Source organism: Chrysemys picta, chromosome 4 (genome assembly GCF_011386835.1).
Source record: "Chrysemys picta bellii isolate R12L10 chromosome 4, ASM1138683v2, whole genome shotgun sequence".
Lineage (NCBI taxonomy): Eukaryota > Metazoa > Chordata > Testudines > Emydidae > Chrysemys > Chrysemys picta.
In genome coordinates, this window is record NC_088794.1 from 146874460 (window position 1) to 146900613 (window position 26154).

The 26154-nt window shown below is 44.2% G+C and overlaps 1 protein-coding gene across 2 annotated transcripts in view; it reads left to right on the forward strand.

The window, feature by feature from the left end:
* LOC122172278 (uncharacterized) overlaps positions 1-26154 on the forward strand; it is a 139676-nt gene that overhangs the window by 77162 nt on the left and 36360 nt on the right. Inside the window, exons 3-4 of one of the 2 annotated variants that reach the window (XR_006172429.2) lie at positions 14375-14456; positions 15873-18028. The gene's annotated coding sequence lies outside the window, so the exon portion shown is untranslated. Of the gene's footprint in view, positions 1-14374; positions 14457-15872; positions 18029-26154 lie in introns of those variants that run through there. The other variant, XM_065593930.1, reaches the window with a different exon arrangement.

Sequence of the window (26154 nt, forward strand, 5' to 3'; positions counted from 1 at the left end):
TGTGATGTTAACCCCTCCTCTGTAGCAGCAGAATGCTCTAAAGCAGTGGTTCTCAAACTGTGGGTTGGGACCCCAAAGTGAGTCACGACTGCATTTTAATGGGGTTACCAGGCTGGTTTAGACTTGCTGGGGCCCGGGCCAAAGCCAAAGCCGGAGGGTTTCAGACCTGGGTGGCAGGGATCAGGTTACAGGCCCCCTGGGGCTTCAGCTTTGCGCACCCCCTCCCCCCAGTGGTGGGGCTCAGGCTTCAGTCCCCCCTTCTGGGCTCTTGTAGTAATTTTTGTTGTCAGAAGGGGGTTGTGGTACAGTGAAGTTTGAGAACCCCTGCGCTAAAGGCAGCAGAACTGGTGTGTTTCTGCTACATGGCCCTGATTCAGCAAAGCACATCCTTAAGTCCATCGTAGATTTGTGGCCATTCACACTGCAGAGTCAACTCCTAGGGGACTCCCCCATACCCTCACCCAAGTGAAGTTTGTGGATTAGGACAGCATTAGTCCAGAAGAAATAAAGGTGGAACATACTATTAAGGGAGATCTGTAAGCTTCTGTCTTTTGTTTTTACTTCCGTGCTGCTAAGAGGTTTTTATGTCTACCTACATTATAACATCTCTGGGACAGGAACTATCTTCTTTATTAATTGTCTGTACACTGCTTAGCATGATGGTGCCCTGAATCCTGATTGGGATTTCTACATGCTACTGTAATAAATAATTAATAATAATATCACAAGTAAATAGCAGGACATTTCAAGAGCCTAGACCTCGGCAGGGAGATTTAAATGATGATGATCTGGATGATTTTTTACTTCTGGAATGCAAATTAATTTATCTAAGTAATTTTTCCAGTGGACTAAAACAATTTGTGGTTCTAAAAAATGTCTGCCTATTATGTACCAGATTGTTATGTTTTGTACATTTTTCTGTGTCCCTTGCTGCTAAGAAAACATTTTCCATTTTTATTACATCTATGAGAATGGTGTGATTTGCCTTAGGATTTTCTTCTATTCCTGTAACTACTAATGGGGAAAAGTTCTGTTTACTTTAATTCGTGTTATTGCCTTTTAGTTCGTTACGTATTTGTAATTAGGTTAATGGATCAATGTAATGATGATGATAAAAGTTAAAAGACCCATAATGGAAAATACCCAAAGAGAAGTTGGGAGCTACTGTTCTCATGTGTCTTAGTTTCAAATGATCACCAGGTATTTCTGGTTCATCCCCCAAACTTTAGTTATAAAGGCATGCTATTGCCCTCTCTGCTGGTGTTGCTGCTCTGTGAGGTGGCTGTGGTACCACCCATCTAAATACGTCCCAATGACCAGAGCATTGGCAATGCTGGCACCAACCCTGAGCAAACTACGTACTGCTACTTTTCTCCTCTGCCATTCAGCAAACCAAAAAAGATCACTTGAGGGAAAACAAAGGTGTTAAACATGGTCGTCCTGATCGGTGTGTTACTTAGGCCTGGTCTACACTACAGACTTAGGTTGACGTAAGGCAGCTCCCTCCTCAGAGAATCTGACAGGTCTGTTAGGACTCTTACTGTTGACCCTAGAACTTCTGCAGGCTGTATGTTTATACTACGCTACACTATACTGAAACCTCTCCTAACTCAGCGGCTTCAATTCGAATTAGCTACCGGGCACCCCGGCGCACTGGATTGCTCACCGGTGTAGCCCACACAGTTGCTGTGGGCCAGTTAGACCCTAATTCTCCTGAAGCAAGGGTGGGCAAACTTTTTGGCCCGAGGGCCACATCGGGGTATGGAAATTGTAGGGTGGGCCATGCAGGGCCGGCTCCAGGGTTTTGGCCGCCCCAAGCAGCCAAAACAAAACAAAAAAAAAAGAAGCCGCGATCGTGATTGCGATCTGCGGGGGCAATTCGGCGGGAGGTCCTTCGCTCCCAGGCGGAGTGAGGGACCGTCCGCCGAATTGCCGCCGAATACCTGGACGTGCCACCCCTCTCCGGAGCGGCCGCCCCAAGCACCTGCTTGAGAAGCTGGTGCCTGGAGCCGGCCCTGGGGCCATGAATGCTCACAAAATTGGTGGTTGGGATGTGAGAGGGGGTGAGGGCTCTGGCTGGGGGTGCGGGCTCTGGGGTGGGGCCAGAAATGAGGAGTTCAGGGTATGAGAGGGGGATCCAGGCTGGGGCAGGGGGTTGGGGTGCGGGAGAGCAGGTGAGGGCTCCGGCTGGGCGTGCGGGCTCTGGGGTGGGGCTGGGGATTGGGGGTTGGGGGTACAGGAGGGTGCTCTGAGCTGGGACCGAGGGGTTTGGACAGTGAGAGGGGGATCAGGGCTGGGGCAGGGGTTTGGGGTGCGGGAGGGGGTCGGGTTGCAGGCTCCAGGCAACGCTTACCTCAAGCAGCTCCCGGAAGCAGCGGCATGTCCCCTCTCCGGCTCCTATGCAGAGGCGCGGCCAGGCAGCTCTGTGTGCTGCCCCATCCACAGGTGCTGCCCCTGCAGCTCCCATTGGCCACAGTTCCCAACCAATGGGAGCTGTGGGGGCAGCGTGTGGAGCCCCCTGGCTGTCCCTATGCATAGGAGCCAGAGTGGGGACATGTCACTACTTCCGGGAGCCGTGCGGAGCCACGGCACGTGTGGAGCAGAGCAAACCCCTGACCCTGCTCCCCGGCTGGAGTGCCAGAGTGGGGCAAGCCCTGGACCCTGCTCACTGGTGGGAACTCGAGGGCTGGATTAAAACATCTGAAGGGCTGCATGTGGCCCCCGGGCTGTAGTTTGCCCACCCCTGTCCTGAAGGATCATTGGCCCCAGGACAGCACCTATCTCCCATTGAAGATCTGGGCTTTTGTGCTCCTAAATCATATAGGTACTTTTGATAACCCCACCCACATGGACTAATAGGACCATGGAGGAACACGTGCTGACTGAAGATCTGAAACTGAAAGCACTGTACCTTCACTGAGGAGAGCTTTCTTTTTATCCAGGGATACATACAAGTTCCCAAGTGATGAGAAAGAACATGTCTCATCCCAGAGTGGACTCTAAAAGGTCTACAAAGTTAGAATTCAATTATTTTCAGGAAGTGTTATACTGCTTGATGTAAAAGAAACCTGGTGTTTTCAGTTATTCAGCAAGTGTGTGGTACATTGCTGTACATTTACGCCATCTGTTGCACAAATGTCTGGGCTGGTGGACATCAGGGACATTAGTGCTGAAGTACCATTTATAAGACAAATATTGGCTCAACAGGTCAAAGGGCACATAAACAAAGGGCAAGGATAACTAGGCATCCAGGGCTAGTAGTAAGTACATGGAGCTATCACAGCTTCCCCTAGTCACAGAAGACAATTCTATACTTAAAGGACTATATGGTGTAGCTAATTTCTACATTCTAGAAGTTTTCTTCGTAATTTATAAGGAGCTAGTGAAAAAGTAGTTATCACAGTAATTAATACAGGCCTGGGTGAGTATATGAGAATTTTAGACCAAGTCACAAATATCAGCATCAAAGACAAGAGAGCCAAAATAGCTTCTGCTGACCCTCCTGACTACATGGGGTCGGCTCAGCCAATCAAAGAACCTGAACTAACACTGTATGCAATAAACCATGTGGCCAGTCCCAACCATCCCAGCTTGAAATCGGCACTGAATTTTCTGCAGCCATAAGGACAGTAAGTAAATGTGTTGTGTCCAAATTCATACTTGTTCCAGTTAATATGGATTCACCTTCCTTTCTCTTCAGGAGCACCTTTCATCTGAGTGAGCGCGTATTTGGAGGTGGCTCGCACATAGGGAGTGCTGGGCACTAGCAGCGACTGTTTCTACTTCCCATCAATAGAATGGGGATAGTGATATTGACAGTTCTCCCAGTTTACCAGTTACACCTCAGATCACAGCTCTGCTTAACACATGGCACTCAGGTTTGTTTATAGTGAACACAAGAAGTTTATTTAACAAGGACCGGAGATTCAAGAAGAGACAAGTAGAAATAATGGAAACAAATGGTTACGTATAACATGAAATCGTAAGTGCTTTCTAGACCCTAAACTTCATTAACAAGACGCCCTCTACTAAAGCTCATCCCAGGGTCTTTCCAGTATTTTTCAGCCAAGTCTGGCTTTGATCCTTTTTCCGTGAAGCAAACACACTGTCAGTTTATTTCCTAGTTGAAGGATGCAGAATGAGTCCCTGTACCTATGGTTTCAAGTATCAGAGGGGTATCCGTGTTAGTCTGAATCTGTAAAAAGCAACAGAGGGTCCTGTGGCACCTTTGAGACTAACAGAAGTACTGGGAGCATAAGCTTTCGTGGGTAAGAACCTCACTTCTTCAGATGCAAGTCAGACTTGCATCTGAAGAAGTGAGGTTCTTACCCACGAAAGCTTATGCTCCCAGTACTTCTGTTAGTCTCAAAGGTGCCACAGGACCCTCTGTTGCTTTTTACCTATGGTTGTAGTCCAAATATCTATTGTCTCCACTTGCAAACAGGACTCTCTCCTGGTGGTTTGTTTCTTCCTGTAATTTCCCTCTATTGAGGATTTTACAATCCCTTCATTAACATTCAGCTCAAACTGTAGATGAGTGTCCATTGTGAACCATACAATTTAAATATAGCCAGCCAGATAGATAAATATCTCTTGCCCGAAAGAAACTTGTGTATCATGTTCTGGTGACCAGCTCCAATTCACAGACCGTACGAACATAATTTCAGTATATAAACATAGCTTCTTACAGATAATCATTGTAAGATGTCTGTACGGATAATGATGACCAGTGTTAAACAGGCGTCAGTAGAGATAGATCTTGACATTCTTTGGTGAACTAGTATGAAGATACCAGACCGAGGAGATCCCTGTAACCCTTATGTACGACAGTGCCCTCTTCCAGTTGGCCCCCAAAAGGTCCCTGGTCACAATGTCTCAGCATTTGCTCACTGTTTATTTCATTTTATTTGCAGATATTTCACACAGCTCAATGGTGGTTAGAATGCTGGTGGCCAACAGCTACAGGGTATAAGTTATATATTGCAGTGGTATTTGTAACAAAAACTGTGTTTGTGTTCTGTTCAGACTAACCCAGTGGATCCATTTTGCTCTTGGCTATTTAGTGTCAAAGGATTAAATGCAACTGTTCTCCCTTTCCTGTCTGGTGCATGTCCTGGGGATGGGCCAAATATATACCTAAAGTGACTGTACTGAGTTCAACAGAGGGTATGACTGAGATAACATTGATCCAATATTTCTGGCAACAAAATTAAACATGGGGAACTTGTTCAGTTTGTTTGAGCAGCAGTTGGCTGCTAATTTGTTAGTGATCATTTGCCAGTTAGTTGGTTGCTAGTGGTCTGAATGGCTGATGGTTATTGGCAATTCAGCTAATGGATTGCTGACTATCTAAACAGCCACCTAACTGCCTGCTGGTTATTTGAGCAACAGTTTACTTGCCAGTCTTTCTAGTGGCCAACCAAATCAATAACCTTCTGGTTATTCACAAAAGATTTGTATACACTAGGAAAATGTGTGGTCTGTTAGCAAACATGCCTTTTTATTAACATGGTTTTAAACACCAGTAAACACTTAGTGTAGACAGGGTCATGTTTCCAAAACATGGAAGCTGGTCATGACTAGGATGCTAAGGAATAATTTAAGGCTATTATGTAACTTTGCTGGGACTTTGAGAGGCTGCTACAGGGTGGAGAGAATCCAGGTCCAGATGCCTCTAAAGGAGCTACCTTAAGCTAAATACCTTTCCTGTGAAGTCCCCTAAAATTGCCCAGGTGGACACTGTGTGCCCTCCCCCTGGGCCAATGTGTTTCTATTCTACTTGGCTTGGGATTAGAGTCATACATGGAGCATCTCTTTCTATGTGGATCTATAGGGCACAATCTGACCCCAAGGTCTTACTGAGGCAAACCTCCCATTGAAGTCTATGGGAATTTTGCCTGAGTAAGGAGATCTGAATTTGGCCTAACAGAATCATTAGTATGCGTGCACACACCCAAAACATCCACACACAGATAGATATGTATAAAATAGAATGGTAAAAGTACAGAGTAAATCATTCTGACTGTATGGAGCATTGTGTTATAGCTAGGATGGCTGTAAAACCCAGTTACAAAATTAAGTACAGCTGCACAATAGGCAATTAAACTGGCTTCCTCATGCCTGTAATTGAGTTAGCTCTCTTTAATGCTCATTTAAGCATTCTTTCTCTTTTATAGGACTGTAATATGTATGAACCATTCTTTTTTTTGCTTCTCCTTCCAGTCTCCAGCAATGTTCTGTTTAATGCTCTACCTATATTTATTACTCATTGAAGCCAAACTCCTCTGAGCCTCCATCCCCAGAAACAGGGAACTTCTTGGTGGGACAGGATGGAAGACTCCTCCCTCAGGTCATGGAGTAGGACCAGAGCCACTCTACATTAGTTATACCAGCCTAATGACTGGAGTAATGCCTGTGGGGACAGAGGATAGGAACTTGGCAGATTCTCCTCACCTTATTGCTGCCTCAACACCCCTTTGCGAGGTGAAGCCAGTTGTAGAGTTTAAGGCCCGACGGGAGCACAGATCATCTAGTTTGACCTCCAGTATATCACAGGACACCAACACCACCCAGCACCTGCACACTAACCCAACAGCCCAAATTAGACTAAAATATTACAGCCCACAGGAGACTAAACTATTACGCGCCACAGGCAGAGAAGAGGAAGAACCAGGGTGCACACATGCCCAAGGCCTCTGCAGTGCCAAGGAATTCATTAAGTGAAATACACCCAGATAATCCTGGTGAATGACCTACACTCCATGCTGCAGAGGAAGGCAACAAACCACCAAGGTCATTGCCAGTCTGGCTTGGGGGGAAATTACTTCCCAGCCCCACATATGATGATCGGTTAGATCCTGAGCATGTGAGCAAGAACCAGCCAGCCAAGCACGTGACAGAGAGAATGGTTGGTGCCATCTTGGAGTACTGGTCCCATCCCGTGTTCTGTCACCAGTCGTTGCCATCTCTGATGTGTCAGAGGAAGGAGACCAAACCCCGCCCCCTCACAAGACAAGGGGAGGGAGGAATCGCTTCCTGACCCCTGTATGTGACCAGCTGAAGCTCTGAAGATGAGTTTTAGGAACATAAGCCATAAACTGGAAGGTATCCCAGGGCTGCCGAGCCCTGCCCCCACCTTCACAAGCAATCCCATTGTACAATTCCATTCATAAATGTGTTGAGCTGTCTCTCAAAACTAATTAAGATCAGAGTCCAGGCACCCCAACAGGAGAACAGGGGGTCTGAACCTCAAAGAATAAGCAATTGAATCAACTGGTTGTATTAGGGTTACCATATGTCCAGGTTTTCCCGGACATTGCCTCTTTTTTGAGCCTCTGTCCTCTGTCTGGGCGGATTTTTCAAATAACAGGCAAAGCCTTGGATTTTTTCAGAGCAGACACAGCAGTTCAGAAAGAGCCCCAATTGGTCCGCTTCCTGATTGGCCCATTCCCCACAGCCACAGCTGCAGGATCCTGCATGCCAAGGCCCCGGCTTCCAGCCCTGGGGAGGGGTCCTGCAGGGAGGTGCTGTGACTGATGGTTGTTGCTGCGTGATGGGCTTGTGTCAGCCACCCTGCCACTGTGACTGGGAGTGACACTCCCCCTCCCCCCCGCCTCCAGTGAGTACCGCTCCTCACTCTCCCAACTGTACCCCCTCAGCTATCCCCCCACCCTGCCTCCAGTGAGTACCGCCTCCCACCCTCCCAACTGTACCCCCTTAGCTATACCTCCACCCCGCCTCCAGTGAGTACCGCCTCCCACTCTCCCAACTGTGCCCCCTCAGCTATCCCTCCACCCCGCCTCCAGTGAGTACTGCCTCCCACCCTCCCAACTGTACCCCCTCAGCTATCCCCCCACCCCACCTCCAGTGAGTACTGCCCCCCACTCTCCCAACTGTACCCCCTCAGCTATCCCCCCACCCCGCCTCCAGTGAGTACCGCCCCCCACTCTCCCAACTGTACCCCCTCAGCTATCCCCGCAGGGGTCTGTTTTGGGACCGGCTCTGTTCAATATCTTCATTAGCGACTTAGCTACTGGCATAGAAAGTATGCTTATTAAGTTTGCGGATGATACCAAACTGGGAGGGATTGCAACTGCTTTGGAGGACAGGGTCATAATTCAAAATGATCTGGACAAATTGGAGAAATGGTCTGAGTTAAACAGGATGAAGTTTAACAAAGACAAATGCAAAGTGCTCTACTTAGGAAGAAAAAATCAGTTTCACACAGACAGAATGGGAAGAGACTGTCTAGGAAGGATTACGGCAGAAAGGGATCTAGGGGTTATAATGGACCACAAGCTAAATATGAGTCAACAGTGTGATGCTGTTGCAAAAAAAGCAAACATGATTCTGGGATGTATTAACAGGTGTGTTGTGAGCAAGACACGAGAAGTCATTCTTCCGCTCTACTCTGCTCTGGTTAGGCCTCAGCTGGAGTATTGTGTCCAGTTCTGGGCACCGCATTTCAAGAAAGATGTGGAGAAATTGGAAAGGGTCCAGAGAAGAGCAACAAGAATGATTAAAGGTCTTGAGAACATGACCTATGAAGGAAGGCTGAAAGAATTGGGTTTGTTTAGTTTGGAAAAGAGAAGACTGAGAGGGGACATGATAGCAGTTTTCAGGTATCTAAAAGGGTGTCATAAGGAGGAGGGAGAAAACTTGTTCACTTTAGCCTCTAAGGATAGAACAAGAAGCAATGGGCTTAAACTGCAGCAAGGGAGGTCTAGGTTGGACATTAGGAAAAAGTTCCTAACTGTCAGGGTGGTTAAACACTGGAATAAATTGCCTAGGGAGGTTGTGGAATCTCCATCTCTGGAGATATTTAAGAGTAGGTTAGATAAATGTCTATCAGGGATGGTCTAGACAGTATTTGGTCCTGCCATGCGGGCTGGGGACTGAACTTGATGACCTCTCGAGGTCCCTTCCAGTCCTAGAATCTATGAATCTATGAATGAATCTGTGAAATCTCTATCCTTTGATGATAAACTTATTCTTGTTTTCACTATAAATATATCTCAGTGCTGTGGTGTTAAACAAAGAGATGGTCCTGAGTTGAATCTTACAGGCGGGTTTGTACTGTTCCTTTGGGAACAGCAGGCCTCATAATTCTGTGACTATTCAGTGGATAAGGGGCTGGAGACTGCAGGGAGTGCTCTGAGGTCTCGGGGGTAGGCATGTGTCTATCACAACCTGTACAGACAGAGTGAGACCTGCAGGGGCCTGGAAGGCAGTGCTTGTGCTGCTAGAGGCTGGTGATTTCAGGGAGCTGATCCACAGCAGGAACAGATAAGATTGCTTCACACTAAGGCAGGTGTTGGTGACATGCTTTATAGCCCTGGACTCCCCTGGGGAGCACCACAGTGATGTAGTCAGCAGGATTTATACCCAGTTTCCTGACTAGCTAAGGATCGCACTCCAAGTACTTATACACTAGTTTCTGAGAGATTCACCAGTGAGAAGGTTGGGAACAGACCAAAAAAAAGGATAGTTCGTTATTTTCCAGTGATTTATTGTGGATGAAGGAAATAAAACAAAGGCAAGTATAAGATGAGTAAGCAGGATAGATGGCAAAGAGATCCACCAAAGGGACTGAGCTTGGAAGATGAACACAATAGTTCTGAGTGAGGCAGCCTCTGAAATTCAAACTGTCTCAGGTGGAGGTTCAAAGGATGGAGATAGCAGAGCAGACCAAAAGGCTCGGAATAGAAGCTGAGAAGCAAAAGCTGGAAGCAGTGAAGCAGAAACTGGCAGCAGAAATAGCAGCATGCCAGAGAGCCCTGGAGCTGGAAGACAAAAGGCGCGAGGCCTGAGAAGCAGAAGCCCACGAAAAAGAGAAGTATTTCCATTTCCAAACCTACAAAAATCATGAGTTTGTCCTAAAAGCCATGAGGTTTAATAATAATACATTTTGGGTTCTTTTTCTTTCATAGATTTATAGAATTTAAGACCAGAAGGACCTATTAGTCTCCTAATCTGACCTCCTGTATAACATGATTTCACCACATGATTCCTGTGTCAAGTCTAATAATGTGTGGTTCAGCTAGAGTTTATCTTTAAGAAGGAGCCATCCAATCTTGATTTAGAGAACTCAAATTCAGAAAATGCACTATATCCGTAAGATAGTTGGTTCAATGGTTAATTACCCTCACCGTTAAAAAATTGCCTGCTGATTTTTCAGCCTTTAAGGTTCATGTTTTCAAACTTTTTCAAACTCTCATAGTTGTGGAGAACTATTTTTTTTTCCAGGAAAACTGAGATTCTCATGTAAATCACGTGATGCCAGGAGTTGGGGTTGTAAAGATGTGACAGAATGTACCCCTGTGTCCACATCCTACACACTATTGTAATAATCTTTGCACAAAGTATGCCTTGTGAGGTATCACTTCAAAATTCATAATTTGCTGATCATTATTATCCCGATAAAATATCTGTGGCAACATTGTATGTCAAATTATAAGATTTCACTGTATATTGTTATTAACACAAGTTCCAAACTGAGGTTGGCAAACAGGTCTGTCTCAAACAAAATAATGTGTGCTCTGCTTAATTTGCATTTAAGCCGTAAACAGAGTCATCAATCAGGAAGGGGAAACAAAGGACACTCAAACAGGTGAGGAAAAAGCAGCAGGGAACATCCTTCCCCATAGACCTTTTGTCTTCTGGTTCTAATTGGAAATGTTTTTCAGGGGGGAACTGAAACTATAAAAAGGAGGGACAAGAGCCCCAAGGCATCCCTTCCCCCCTCCCGCCCATTGTATTCAAGACCCCAGAAGCAACAAAGGAAGCATTTGTTGAACTCTAGGCGAAGGGATCCTGCCTTAAGAAGTTTGATCAGTAAGACTGCTGAAAGCATATGCTGAGAAAACTTTACTTGGAATTTAATGTAGTTTGTTAAGTTAGACACCAGTTGCATTTTATCTTTATTTTTCTTGTAATCATTTCTTTTATGATTTTTATGCCTTGTTACTTGTACTCCCTTAAAATCTATCTCTTTGTAGCTAATGAACTTGTTTTATTGTTTTATCTACTCCGGTGTATTTAAATGGAAGTGTGTGGGAAATGCCATTTGGGGTCGCAAGTTGTGTGCATATTATTTCTATTAAAGAAATAACGGACTTTATATCAGCTTGTATTGTCCAGGAGAGGGCTGGGCAGTAAAGGACATACACTTCTGGGGGAATATCTAAGACTTGGAGTGTGTTGGGGATCTGCTGTAGTATAACCAAGGCTGGTAGGACCTACGCTGTGACTGGCTGGCTGCAGCACACATGCAGACATAGCCGGGAGTGACTTGTATGCTGGAGGCTCTTGGTGAGCAGTCCAGGCTGGAGGCTACTGCAGCAAAGCATTGTGAAGGGCACCTCAGGTTAGAGTGCAGGGGTGACATATTTACTCATTAGCCTGGATTATGCCCTGGTGTGTCACAAAGGAAAACATCAAATATTGTGAGACAAGTGATAAAATGGATAGAGTTGGCAGAACTGGTATTGCCAGCTCACCCATTCAAACCAACATGAGGAAAGGAGTCGGGTTCTGTTTTACTCATTTACTGATTGTTTACTTTTTTTTAAAGAATTAATGCTCTGTGAATCCAAGGAACATAAGAACATAAGAATGTCTGTACTGGGTCAGACCAAAGGTCCATCTAGCCCAGTATTCTGTCTATCGATAGTGGCCAATGCCAGGTGCCCCAGAGGGAGTGGACCTAACAGGCAATGATCAAGTGATCTCTCTCCTGCCATCCATCTCCATCCTCTGACAAACAGAGGCTAGGGACACCATTCCTTACCCATCCTGGCTAAGAGCCATTAGTGGACTTAACCACCATGAATTTATCCAGTTCTCTTTTAAACGTTGTTATAGTCCTAGCCTTCACAACCTCCTCAGGCAAGGAGTTCCACAAGTTGACCGTGTGCTGCGTGAAGAAGAACTTCCTTGTATTTGTTTTAAACCTGCTGCCTATTAATTTCATTTTTTGACCCCTAGTTCTTGTATTATGGGAATAAGTAAATAACTTTTCCTTATCCACTTTCTCCACATCACTCATGATTTTATATACCTCTATCATATCCCCCCTTAGTCTCCTCTTTTCCAAGCTGAAAAGTCCTAGCCTCTTTAATCTCTCCTCATATGGGACCCGTTCCAAACCCCTAATCATTTTAGTTGCCCTTTTCTGAACCTTTTCTAGTGCCAGGATATCTTTTTTGAGATGAGGAGACCACATCTGTACTCAGTATTCGAGATGTGGGCGTACCATCGATTTATATAAGGGCAATAAGATATTCTCAGTCTTATTCTCTATCCCCTTTTTAACGATCCCTAACATCCTGTTTGCTTTTTTGACCGCCTCTAATTAATTAACTTTATCTAATTAAGGAACTTTATCTATGTGGCAATAACAATAAAATGGATTTTTTCATTGATTAAAATATTGTGCTAAAGTTCTCTTGGTCCCTAGTGAGTCTCTGGCATGTGACAATGAGTACATCTGCCTCTATGTTGAGAAGAAGACAGAGATGAATTTGGATACAAGTGAGAACTCAAACCATCTCGGTGGCCTGTTTTGTGGTGTCACACTTGTAGGAAACAATTAAAATCTTGGCATGGGAAGTTGTGCAGGTCCTAATGCTCTTGAAAGGGTGCCAGAATTCCATGTCTGCTTAACTCCACCCATGTGGGCTGGAAAGGGATTGCTGAGCCACATGATATGTCCAAGTTACTATCATAGAATATCAGGGTTGGAAGGGACCTCAGGAGGCATCTAGTCCAACCCCCTGCTCAAATCAGGACCAATCCCCAGACAGATTTTTGCCCCAGCTCCCTAAATGGCCCCCTCAAGGATTGAACTCACAGTGCTGTGTTTAGCAGGCTAGTGCTCAAACCACTGAGCTATCTCTCCCCCCTCATCCAAAATGACTAGATGCCACACTGGATTTTTTTTCATTTCCATGTGTTTGTAAATTAAAGGACGTGCATTAAATGAATTTTCAGTGGGTGAGCATCCAAATGACAGTTTGATATGGGTAATGTGACGATCAGGCTTCAGAGAGTCATACCAGCACTGAAGGATTTTCCATTTAAAAAGGTGCACATCCTTAACTATGAATCTGATCAAACATTCCTTTACTTAAAGAATCCCCTTTATATAACTCTGTTTTCTTTGTTCTGCAAATTAAGCAATTGTCATTTTAATGATCAAAGGATCACATTTTGCAGATTTGTCTACAATCGATTACTCCTGTTTGCTGCTTTGGCGTTTTCTGATGGCTCTCATTCTTGTTTCAGATTTTTTTGGGGGGGAAAAAACAAATATTGCCATTTCTAATTATGACTATAGTTATTTGAAACATGAAAATGTCTTTTCCACCAAACCCAATAGCATTACCTGGCTCTCATTCATGCAAGACCGCAGTGTAAATAAGGCGCTGGCTTGTCCCCAGCGCACAGGGGACCCACTGCCACACCCACATTCTCGTTCCAGGGACAGTTGTATTTCCCAAACATAGGCAAAACGCAAAAAACAGTTCTGCCAGCCATCCGGGCTCCAGCTCCAGGGGGATTTCCCCCTTTGCCTCTTTAAGTCCCTCCTGCTTCAGGGGCTATTACAGGATCCTTCTCGTCCTCTTTTCACTGAGCACCCCCCGAGCTTTCTCCCTGGAGACCCTTTTCCCCCAGCAGGTTCCCAGTGCCTCCCCGCACCCCCCGGGGATTGCCTGTTGCTCTTGCTCCCCCTCTTCCTCACCGACAGCCTGGCTCTTCATAGCCCCAGGTGCTGCCCCACTGCCCCACCCTCTTAATTGGCCAAACTGGGAGCAACCATTCTAGCCCGAGGCACTAGGCCTGCTTCATTTAAAGGGGCCAGCCACCCTGGGACACACAGTCTGAGTAGATACTGTGTTTGGATATTGCAGCTGCATTTCTTGTGACAGAGTTTGCTAAGATATGATCAGCCAGGGGGCCATGTGCACAGATGAAACAGGAAGAAGGGTAGTGTATTCTTGCCTATGGGAAATCAGGAAGAACTAAGCCTACCAGTCACTAGTGATGCTCTATGTCCAGAACACTGTAGTTTCCCCGAGTCACAGAAGACAATTCTATACTTAAAGCATACATGGTGTATCTAATTTATACTGTCAACTCCCTTTTATTGCCCATATGGAAATGAAGAGCAAAGAAGCACATGTACCCCACACAGTCTGCAGACGAGGAATCTGCAAACCTTATGAGTTTTCTTCCTGTTTCCATCCTAATGAGCAGCCCCCCCAAAAAACGTTTCTGGTTTAATCTGGAAAGACTGTAGCTAACATTTAGACCATGCTAATTAGAGCTATGAGCTTTTGATGGTTGAATGATTGCATGTTCTCCCTTCTTTTAGGTGTCAGGTGATGCTCCCGTCCAACATATGTCTGAGAGAAGACTAGTCGGCTATTTTTGGTACTCTCCCAGATGTTCAGCAGGTGACGTGTAATTAATTGATCAAATGCCTTTAAAAAATATCTGCCAAGAAACCAAAGGTATATTCTTGATAACTGACCGCAAGAATTTCATTCAGAAGACTGGTTTTACAAAAGGCTTTCCATTCAAAGTGCATGTTATCATTTCCTCAGCATTACATATGTGCTTTGAAACAGAGACTTGGAAAATTTGGCAGGGGAGTGGCTTTGTCTCAGGAATTTGCCTTTTGCCATTCCTGTGAAAATCTATCCAAATATGGGCAATTTATACGCCTTTGAAGAATCTCACTTTGTACATGCTCATTAGAGACTTAGGTTTTAGCAGCTAAAATCTCTTTCTAAGCAAGGAGTCAGGTGAGACTGTGACTGGAGTGGTGGGAGGAGAGAAACTGTGATTGGGAATTAGGGGAGAGCTGGTGAGGAAAATTGTGGGGAGATGACTGGGAGCCAGTTGGCTTGGTGATGGGAGAACCTTGTGGGAGAGGAGGGGAGACAGATCTGACAAGAATCTGGAGTGCAAGGGGGAGAACGGGGATTGGCTGGGCAAAGAGATCGGGAGAAGGAGCCAGGGAGGGGGAGACTGGGACAAGAAGCTGTGGAGGGAGGTCAGATAGGAGGGGAGGCTGAGATTTTATGAGAATCTAGAATAGAATCCAAGATTCCTGAGTCTCACCATGCCTCTGCTGTCAGCAAATATCTGTGAAGCCCTCTGGTGAAGTGTGTGTCTCATCCCCCTCTAGTGCCAGTCCACATAGAGACAGGTTTCAGAGTGGTAGCCATGTTAGTCTGTATCAGCAAAAATAACAAGGAGTCTCTAAGGTGCCACAAGGACTCCTCGTTGTTTTTGCAGTCCACATAGAGGATTGCAACCTATTATTGCTATCATTTATTCTGGTAACCAGGGCCGGCTCCAGGCACCAGCTTGTCAAGCAGGTGCTTGGGGCGGCCACTCCGGAGAGGGGCGGCATGTCCAGCTATTCGGCGGCAATTCGGCAGATGGTCCCTCACTCCAGCTCGGAGCGATGGACCTCCCGGCGAAATGCCGCCGCAGATCGCAATCGCAATCGCGGCTTTTTTTTTTTTTTGGCTGCTTGGGGCGGCCAAAACCCTGGAGCCGGCCCTGCTGGTAACTCAAATGACCAGTTTGTGTGGTGAATCTAAAGGGTTCATGTAGGTATCAATGTGATGCCACATGATGGAATTTCTGTTTTTTTTTTTCTGTTTGCTCTTTTAAAAAACTAGGAAATTACAGATAAAAAAACTATGTTGAAAGAATGTTATTAAGGTTGCAAAGCCAAGCACTTAAAAATTCGAAAATGCCAGAATTCAGGTTGCCTGTGCAACCTTAATTCTGCTTCTTTTGTGGATGCATTATGATCCATTCATTAATTACAGGATCACATACTATTTTTTCCACAGGATCCATCCCTCAATCAGTGCACAGAATGGACCTGCTCTGCAGATGAATGAGGGCTGTGTAATGAAGGAGGCTGTTGGCTGTAGGACCCCGACTCATTTGTTGCAGAAGTTGGAAGGTGTGTAATGAATGAGGCAGGGGACTGCAGGAAGAGAGAGGACTGTCTCATGATTAAGGCAATTAAATGCTGCCTTGGGATTTGGATTCCATCCCTGTCTCGGCAGGCAATGTTAAATCTGGCATTTCCCAACGTTTGACTGCTTGACTTTGCAGCCTTAACAGTGTGCTTTTAACATAGTCTTTTGTGTAATATATATAAAAGCCTCCAGGATGTGGGTTTTAGAGAAGGTTTACAACCCAAATGGATTAGTTTAAGAAAAAAGGGGCTTTAAAAGAAAAAGTGTGTGCAGAGAAGTAATTATAGATGACAAACTGCTGATCCTGCATTCTTTGCACACCCCAAACCTCCACTGAAGTCAAAGGGGAATATCCCATTGTTATTTATTTGTGTTATGGTAGCGCATAGAGGCTCCAATGGAGATGGAGGACCGATTGTACTGGGCATTGCGTACAATCATAGTAAAATGGTCCTAGTCACTAAGAGCTTACAGTCTAAATAGACAAGAGAGACAAAGGGTTGGAGGGGAATAAAAGAGATAGAAAGGTGAACCAATTTAACGAAGGTCACAGTCACCCAAGAGGTTAGAGGCAGAACAGGGACTAGAACCCGTCTTCCAATCCAGTGCTCTACCCACTAGGCCATGCTACCTTTCTGGCTCCCATTGACGCCAAGGGGAATTCTGGGCAATCAAAGAATGTGCTAGGATTACATGCTCAATAGCACAATGTGGACTTGTCCCCCTCAGAAAATAGGATCCAAAATTATATATATATAAAGAAACTGAAAAGAGCAAAAGCAAATGGGTGGCTTCCTTTCCTGAAGTGCCTCACTACCACCTTTATTTACATTCAAGACTACCTTATTACGTGAGTAGTCTCATTTGCAATTGGTAGGACTACATTACATGTGTAGTAAATGTAATACTCAACATGATTGACGGCCATAAAGGAAAACTGTTTATCTTGGCTATGAAAGAGGGGAAAGTTAGTAGTAGTTTTAGTGTTTATGCAGGCGTCAGAAATGTCCTAGATGCTTCACTCGACAAATACAAACACAACAAATTCCCTGCTATGAAGTTTATAATTCAGTGTTAGTTCCAATGCAACCAGGGTTAGGACAACTTTAAGGAAGAAAGAAAGAAACTCTCTTAGATTTTAGAGCACAAGAGGGCAGCCATCACGGAAAATACCAAATTTATGACCTCGTGCAACCCATCCCAGACCTACCCTCAGCTTTATTTTTGCATTGGTGCTGGCCATATGTTTTCAAAGTCAAAATCCATGCTAGATGTAGCAACAATTTGTACAGCCCTCTTTGTATACTAATTTAAGTTGACCCATAATGCCAAAATAAATCAAGACATTCTTTCTGGGGTTTTGGTGGTCATGTTTGCTTTTGTAATGAAATGGTGACTAATTTAAGAAAAAGTTTAACAGCCTTCCAATATAGTAATGTTTGACTAACTGCAATAAGGCATCAGAAGAATTGAATCTGATCAGTTATGTCATAACTGAAGAAGAGGACGACAACATATGCTTTTGCTAAGTTTATTTAGGACATCCTGCTGTTAGTGCTGGCCTACAGAATGGTCAAGTTTCATAAAAATAATGTTCAGATTATTTGTACTCAATTACATGTTTATTTAAAATTTCCTCTTGGTTTACTGATGTAAATGTATTGTTCATTTTTCACATACCAAGCACTGTTGTTTAGTCTCAAGGGAATTACATGTTACAAATTTAACAACTGTGATATATTAAAAAGAACATGTAAGGAAGAAATTAGGGGTTGAGAGGATATGACCAAATGTTTCCATGGTGTTTTGCCAAAATGTCACTTATTCATAGATTCATAGATTCTAGGACTGGAAGGGACCTCGAGAGGTCATCGAATCCAGTCCCCTGCCCTCATGGCAGGACCAAATACTGTCTAGATCATGCCAACAAGATTTTAATAGGGATATTTATTTCAGAAATCATCTTACGAACCAATAAAATAAATCTTGTCTGCATCAATACCAGGCCTGATTTTATTAAACTTGACAGAAAACCATTTTTGAAGCTTTTCTTTTCATATTTGAAACTGCTTTTAACATGGGAGATGAACATTCTCTCTCGGCATATTAAGCATCCAGTTAGTAAGGGGAGACTCCATAGTCAAGGGATGTCTAGGCCAAAATTTTTGTACTGAATGTCTAAAGTTATGCACCTGCATCCATATTTAGACAACTACGCCAAGAAGTCCAAATATGACTAGTAATTTTGGGTGCCTCCACTTTTGGATGTTCAATTTGAGACGCTTTAACAGCGTCTGATTTTCAGGAAGTGCTGACCCCTTATTCTTGGAAAATCAGTTGCCTTTAAGGTGCCCCAGGTTGGGCACGTCAAATCAGCAGTCACTTTGGAAAATCTTGGCTCTAATAGGGATGTGGGTGACTAACTTCAGACACTCCAGTTTGAAAAATTATGTCTGTAACTGTCTTTCCATTATGCATCTAATTTTGATTGCCCCTGTAATGACATAAACACAAAACTTTTCCACTAGGCATTTTCTGATGTATGATCTTTTACCAGAGAAGAACTCTTTTGGAAGGTTTGAGACTGAGTGTCAGACAAGGCATGCCTGAGAAATATGTGTCTGAAGAAGTAGAGGTGTTTTATCCTTTACCAGTTTTCTAATAGTATTTTTCCCTCCCTATGGAAGATCTTATCTAAAAAATATCTTGATCTAATAACCCCAAATGTGGTTTATTCCTTTGTCCTCAAAGAGAACTAGTGCATTTGAGTAATTTTAGGAAGTACAGATGCTTAAGTTATGGGTTGTTACGTTGGGGTGATCCACCATTTGATTAGGGTGCATTTATGGTGGGATTACACCAGTAGTGGCATGTAAAGCAGTGACATGACACAGACGATATGGCCCATTGCTTAGCTATAGGAAAATATAAAACATGTACCTGTTTAGAATAAAACACGTCAGACTGATATTTCAGATCTGGTGCCTGAATACCACAGTTATGGGCAGATTAGAAATATATAGCACAGTATATCACTTATGTGCATGTTGAATTTCTCATCCTTAAAATGACACTATTTCTATCTCCTTTGCTCCCTCCTAGCAGGTGAATAACGCAATCCACTCAGATTTCATGTGTTAATCTAAGTGATGCAACATTACATATCATACAGTGTATAAACAGGGTCTTGTGTGAAGAGAGACTCTGTGATAAACAGAGCTCTGTGTTCTTTGTCTGTCCCTCAAGAAAGCCTAGGATGCAATCCAATGCACGTATACAGTAATACATAGGAGATGTTTATTTAATTTTCTTATGAGCTTTTGATATTGTATATCTGGGAAGTACTGTTTCCTTCCTTTTTCTCATGAAACCATTATTTTTTTCCCAGTTGTATTTAAAAAAAGATTGTGGGGAAAAAAATGACTGACAATTGTAATCGCTGGATCCTGTTTTTCACCTCTGCAGCTTCGTGTTGCATCTTCCTGGAACCTGCCTAATTTTAATATATGACACCCACTGATGATCTGTAGTGGCCATGTGTATGCAGAAAGATGCAAAATGTTAGTTTGCCAGAGGGAGAAGCCATCCCTAACTGTGCAATGGGGGAATCTGTAGCTTGGATGGTCTAAACCAGTGTTACATCATTAGAGAGACCTCAGGGGTCCAAGGTTTGGCAGCAGTTGTGACGTTAAAATGTATAAGACATTACTAAAGGAAGCACTTGATCAAACTTTTTTGGCTTCATGAGACACGAACCTAACATTTTCTCTGCTATGGTAAGTATATTGGTAGTGAGTCAGTGATAAATCCGATATTGTGTCCTTGCCCTGCACAGACAAAAGAGCATGATTACACCAGCCCAGAAGCTAGGGTTGCCAACTCTGACTGAAGCTAATCCGGGAGATTTTTCCCTCCAAGATGACATAATGTCATTTTCTTAAAATATCCTATTAAAAACTCCTGGATTGCTTTCAATAGTCACTGGGAAATCGATGCCGATTCCGGGAGACTCCATGCCAATCCTGGAGGATTCGCAGCGCTACCAGAAGTTGTCCCTAGGAGTAGATCCCAGTGTCAGATGCCAATGAGCAGTTGTATTTATCCTGGGAATTTCAGCTGTGTGACTGAGAGATGCTCATGCTACAAAATTCAGGTGGGAATTTTGAACATTCCCATAGTTTGTCTTTGTAGCGGGCTGGTCACCCGCTCCTGCCTTAAAAGGCTTAAAACAACCTGAGGAGAGGGCTGTGGCAGGAAAGGAAAAGCAGGGCTGCTTGGGGAAGCAGCCTCAGCTGGGGTCCACGCCCCAATCAGGCCGCGACTGGCTTAATGAGGGCCCAGGTGGCCCTTATAAGAGGGCTGGGGCCAGAAGCCAGAGACAGAGTCTCTCTCTCTCTAGTGTTAGAGAGAGAAGGGCCTGGCTGCCAGGGAGCTGAACAGGGTATCAAGACTGGAGCTGGGCTGGGGGAAGGCCAGAGGAGCTGGGGAGCTCCGGCCTGGAAACCGGAAACTGGAAGCTGCAGGCCTTGTTAAAGGCCAAGAAGGGTACTGGGGTTGCAAAGGGCAGCCCAGGGGTAGGCAAAGGCAGCAGGTCCAAATCCCCCTTGCCTATGATGAGTGGCACTTACACTGCAGTCTGCCCCAGGGAACGGGGGCTAGGTGATGACTGGTGGTGGCCATAGACTGAGGCAAGGTGGGGATAGAGGATCTTGGGGGTTCCCCGGGGAGGGGAGACCCAGATCTGTGGGGGTACTGCCAGGGGGCAGCACCCCGGCGTGAAAGGGGCACCAGGGTCCAGGAGGGACTCAGGCCCAGCAGCAAGCAGGACACCAGCCTGCAGAGGGCGCTCCAGAGCTGGAAACACTAATTCTCTGGACAACCAGCAGGAGGCGGCACCGCGGTGAGTCCCACCCCGTGACAGTTTTGATTTGGAGCTTCGGTTTGTTTGTCTTTAAATCTAAAGGGCCATTTTGCAAAATCTGGAATCAGTTTCAGAACAATCCCCAACGTTCTGGAGTGTATGGGCCTGGGAACTTGTGTTTGGGCCCCATCTCCAACATAAACTCTTCAGGTTACAGCGTATTTCCAAGAAAGAGTGTGAGGAAGACCGTAGTACGATGACTGTTTCAGGAAAAGCCACAGAAAATGAGCCACAACTTGGAGGGGTATATCTTTGTTCTTGGATGATGCAGGAATAGCTCAGCTCCTCCAGCTGATTGTACGAAAATATTTACTTTAGCAAAATTAATTCCAGATCACTTTTGGTTTCTTCCTTTGTAATATTTAGTCTTGTTTCCTTCATTTGACCCTTGATGAGGTGAGAACTACACTGGTGGCATGCAGAAACTATGGCCTGGTCTACACTTGACCGTTAGGTCGACATAAGGCAGCTTATGTCAACCTAATTGTGTCAGGGTACACAATGTAAGTGTTCTACTGCACAAACATAATAACTCCATCTTCACAAGAGGTGTAGGGCTTATATGGGTGTACTTAGGGCCACACAGTGTCCCTGAAGACACTGAGTTACTTACATTTATTGACTGTAATTCTTGACAAAAAAGATGGCTTCCAGCTCACCAGCCAGGCTGCTGCCAAGTCTCCACTTCCAGCCTGGTTGCTGCCAGTCTCCCGGCTCCCCAATCCAATCTGGGCTGCCCTCCCGGACTCCCCGCTCCGATCTGGGAGCACGTCTGCACCTGGCAGGGAGCTCCATGCCTGGAGTCTGGTCGGCTGCCCTGGTCCTGGTAGGGAATGGGGAACGGAGAAGCTGGGAGGGGGCAGCCGGGCTCCTGGCAGGGAACCGGGCTACCAGTGGGGAGCTGCTCATGGAGCCGAGAGCCCCCAACGCTGTTCCTCTTAAGTCAGTGGAAGCACTCCTGGTGAGGACACGCACCACCGACAGAAGAAGGGCAGTGTGGACATGAACCACCGAGTAATTACTGCGGTGGCTGTAAGCGGATCTAACATACGTCGACTTAAACTTATAGTGTAGACATGCCCTTACACTCGTAATAACATGATCCCAACAACATAAGGGCTTGCAAGAAGCACTAGAAGGCACAGTGTCATTGTGTGGCCATGTGCATTGAGACAACAATACAGTGATGTTGAAATTCAAGTTGCAAAGGCTTCAGATCTGCCTTACTTTGTAAAAGAACAACACTAACAATTTCATAAAATGTTCTTAAAGGAGTTTGCTTTGGCTTACCATTCAAACACTTAAGCCAAAGAGTTCGTCCTGAGCAGGAGAGATGGGTGTAGGCAGGGAGGCAGTATAGTGGAGTAAATTTAGGTCTCAGGGTCTGTAACACAGTTTTAAGAATATAGTAAAAATGCAGCTATTTTAAAAAATTCATTTGTTGTTGGTTGTGCCTAGTGGGACTAGAAATGTACACGCAAGCAATACATCCGATACTGCACCCCTAGAGACAACAGACAGGTTGAGTCATGGGTGAACTCCAAAAGGTTCAGAAGAATTCAGATGTTGTTTGGAGAAACAACCAAAAGTTTGGCAGCTTTTCTGACCCTTATCTGAACTGTCCAAAGGTTTGTGAACCATGTTGGTCAAAGAGTCCAAAGCAGTAATCTCAAGCATTCAAAGAGAAAGTTAAGAATTGACTTGATCACAACCTGTGTGTACCTACTGTCCTGTAGAGTCCCTCACCTTTTAGTGCCCTGGATTGACTCAATAATTTAAAGAAAAATTGGGAAAAAAACAACCCCAAATTATCCGTTTCCTTCTATTGTATAACTGGGATATATCCCACATTCTCTGGTGGCCTTGTGCATTTGTTATATGCCCTTACAAATCTTGCATTGACTGTAGCAAAGCTATTTAACTAGGGGAGCACCAATGCCAAATAATAACAACAATAATAATAATGCTTATTTTCAAGAGGAGATGTTAAGTGACATGACTAAGGTTACAAGCTCTGATCGTTCATTTCTCTCTTGCTCTCTGAATGTCCTTGAAAACAATTTTAGCTATGGCCATTTTGTGCTCATTAGATTTGAAGACCCAAGCCAAATTAGAATATCTGCATCTTGTGTAAAGGCTTCTGTTAGAGGCTGTTGTATTCCTGGGGTATCCTGCGGGCTGCAGGTAACTGGGCGATATATCATCTCTCCTTGCAGAGCCTGGCTCAGTCACGAAGCTGAGCCTTGCCATAGTGCAGTAGATAAATCATTCAAATGCAAGATCCACACCAGGAAAAGATATCTCATACCACCGTGTTTTTTAGTCTAACAGATAAAGGCATAATATGATCCAATGGCTGGAAGTTGAAGCTAGACAAATTCAAACTGGAAAATTGGTGCAAACTTTAACAGTGAGGATAATTAACCACTGGCACAACTTCCCACGAGATGTGGTAGGTTTGAAGTCTGTAAATCAAGGTTGGAGGCCTTTCTAAGAGAAAAGCTCTAAATCAACCACAAGTTACTTTAGATGCAGGAATCACTGGATGAAATCCTATGGCCTGTGATGTGCCAGCGGTTAGACTGAATGATCATAATGTTTTCTTGTGGCCTTAACATTTATGATTCCCGATGGCTGGCCAGATCAACCCTGTTCATGCCCTTATCATTTACTGGTTCTGAATGTGGGCTTGAATGGATTTGTATTTGCATGAATGTTCGGGTGATGGTTGTTCGTTGTTTGAATATTCATACTTATAAAGGAACAGCAGGATTTACACTTCATCATACTTTATTTTCCCATTTTAAAAGGTTTTGCTCATCCCCTCCAAGAATGGAATCAGTTCCATGTGACTCAGGTGACAGTTCATGCCCCATGAACACTGAATAGTTAAAGTTAACAGTTTCTGAGCAATCGACTGTCCACCCAAACTGCACAGCATGTACTTGTGTAACAAATATATTCTCCCAGATTGAGATTGATTCATGAACAACAAAAAACAACAAATTTCACTGGATAATTTATTTGCAACAAATAATTCAACCATCTCTTCTCCAGATTCAGGTAAAATGTCTAGATGCCTGGGGCCAGATCCTCAGCTGATGTAAACCAACATAACTCCATTGCCTTCAGTGCAGTTTTGCCAGTTTACACTGTCTGAGGATCTGGCCCCAGAAGTGCAGAGGCACGTGAAAGTGAAAAAATAATTTGTGGGAGGGGTGGCTAATTAAACATTTCAGAACATTCAGAAAGGGTTTGGGGGTCAGCTGTAGATATGGTCTGGTTTTGTGTGGATTAGACAAAGTTTTTCTTTCTTACATCCTGATTCTCCTATTCCTAGATGTAACCAAAACACATGAGTTTCCCCTGTTACTGCATTTACAGGCTTAAAAGTGCAATTGCCTTGAGTAACCTCCCTCTACCCTCAACAGCAACTTCAGATATTTGAAAATGAAGCATATCTTCCCAGTTTTGACCCCAAGGCAGGTCTAGGAGGAGGCATGACTCCTTAGAATAGGAGCACCTGGGAACCTGAAATTCATTCTGGCCACTGGCATTGCTACTGCGGTATCCTGAACTTGAACTGTTTTAAAAAATCATTTTTGCTTTTAAAATAAATGTTAGGATTAAATATTGTGCCTCATTGAACTCAAACCAACCTTGAAGCAAACCAAACTCAGGGCTTAGTTGCTGTTAATCTTGATGGATGTAAAAGTTGTGCCAGCTGAAGCAAATATTTAAGGGGAATACTTTATGTGAAATGAAACAAGCCTCTGACTTCACTGGGACTCAAGCAGCTAAAATTGCATTGCGCCACTTTGAAACTGTACCTTTCTGGCCTTTCTGGTTGGGGACTGTTGTGTGTGGTAGTGTCAGTGCATGAAAAGTCAACAGCTGGCCCTGTAGGATCAACTGATCTGCATTGTTCGTTGGGAGAATTTTCTCTTCTGTTGGAATTATTCACAATGTTCCTTGGTATTGGGCAAGTATCTGTTAACTCTGCCTGAGTTCTTGCTCTGGTTTATCATATAGTATCAGTTACACTTGGAAAGAAAAATTAAATAAGCGTCATATCTAAGTCTTATTAGGGTTATTTATTATTATTACAGTAATGGTCAGAGGCCCTTACCTGGACTGAGAATGCTACACAAGTATTGAGACAACACTTGTCCAAAAGGGCTTACAGTCTTAATAATACAGTTAATAAATCTAGGGTGATTTCTCTTATCCAATGACCAGATATTTGCAGAAGGACAAGATTTACTAGTTACTTAATCTGATGTTTGTTTGCCATTCGAGTTTCATGGATGATCTGGGATTTCTAAATTATTACTGCAACAAGCAATGCCAGTAAAAATGTTTTTAAAGTATTAAAAATAAGCTGTAAAATCTGTGTAAATGCCAGCGCATAACTTGCTTGAAGAGTTAAGAGTCCATGAATCTTGTCAGTAATCCTGTTTTAAGTATAGGAGACCTTTCTGATGAATCTTTGAATGAGGTGGAAAAGGTTTGGAAACTGGGCAAAAAGGCTTTAAACAGTCTCAGGAGTCAAATATTTGTAAATGTTTGGTTCTAATAACTTAGAGTCACATAGAATCATAGCAGTGTAGGACTGGAAGGAACCTCGATAGGTCATCGGGTCCAGCCCTTTGCACTAAGGCAGGGCGAAGTAAACCTAGACCATCCCTGACAGGTGTTTGTCCAACCTGTTCTTAAAAACCTCCAGGGATGGGGATCTCACCACCTCCCTTGGAAGCCTATTCCAGAAGTTAACTACCCTTACAGTTAGAAAGTTTTTCCTACTATCCAACTTAAATCTCCCTTGTTGCCGATTAAGCCCGTTACTTCGTGTCCTGCCGTTAGTGGACCTGAAGAATGATTGATCTCCATCCTCTTCATAACAGCCTTTAACATATTTGAGAGCTATCAGGTCCCCTTATTAGCTTTTGGGAGTCTCCTCTGCTGGAATAAGTGCATGTAGCTCTCTTGCCTCCAGTACAGCTATGTCCATTGGACCCAAGAAGTGTGGTTGTCATCAAAATACTGTAGGTTCTTAAAGAGTTACCATTTTAATGCACATTCACTATGGAGCGCTGACTGGGGGTAAAACACAAAAACTACTTTCAAAAGTGGTTTAATTGGTGAATTAGAAAATAAGCGTGAACCTGATGTGTCCAGCTGTGCAAATAAAATGTGACTTTAAACATAAATGCCCTGTGCACACTG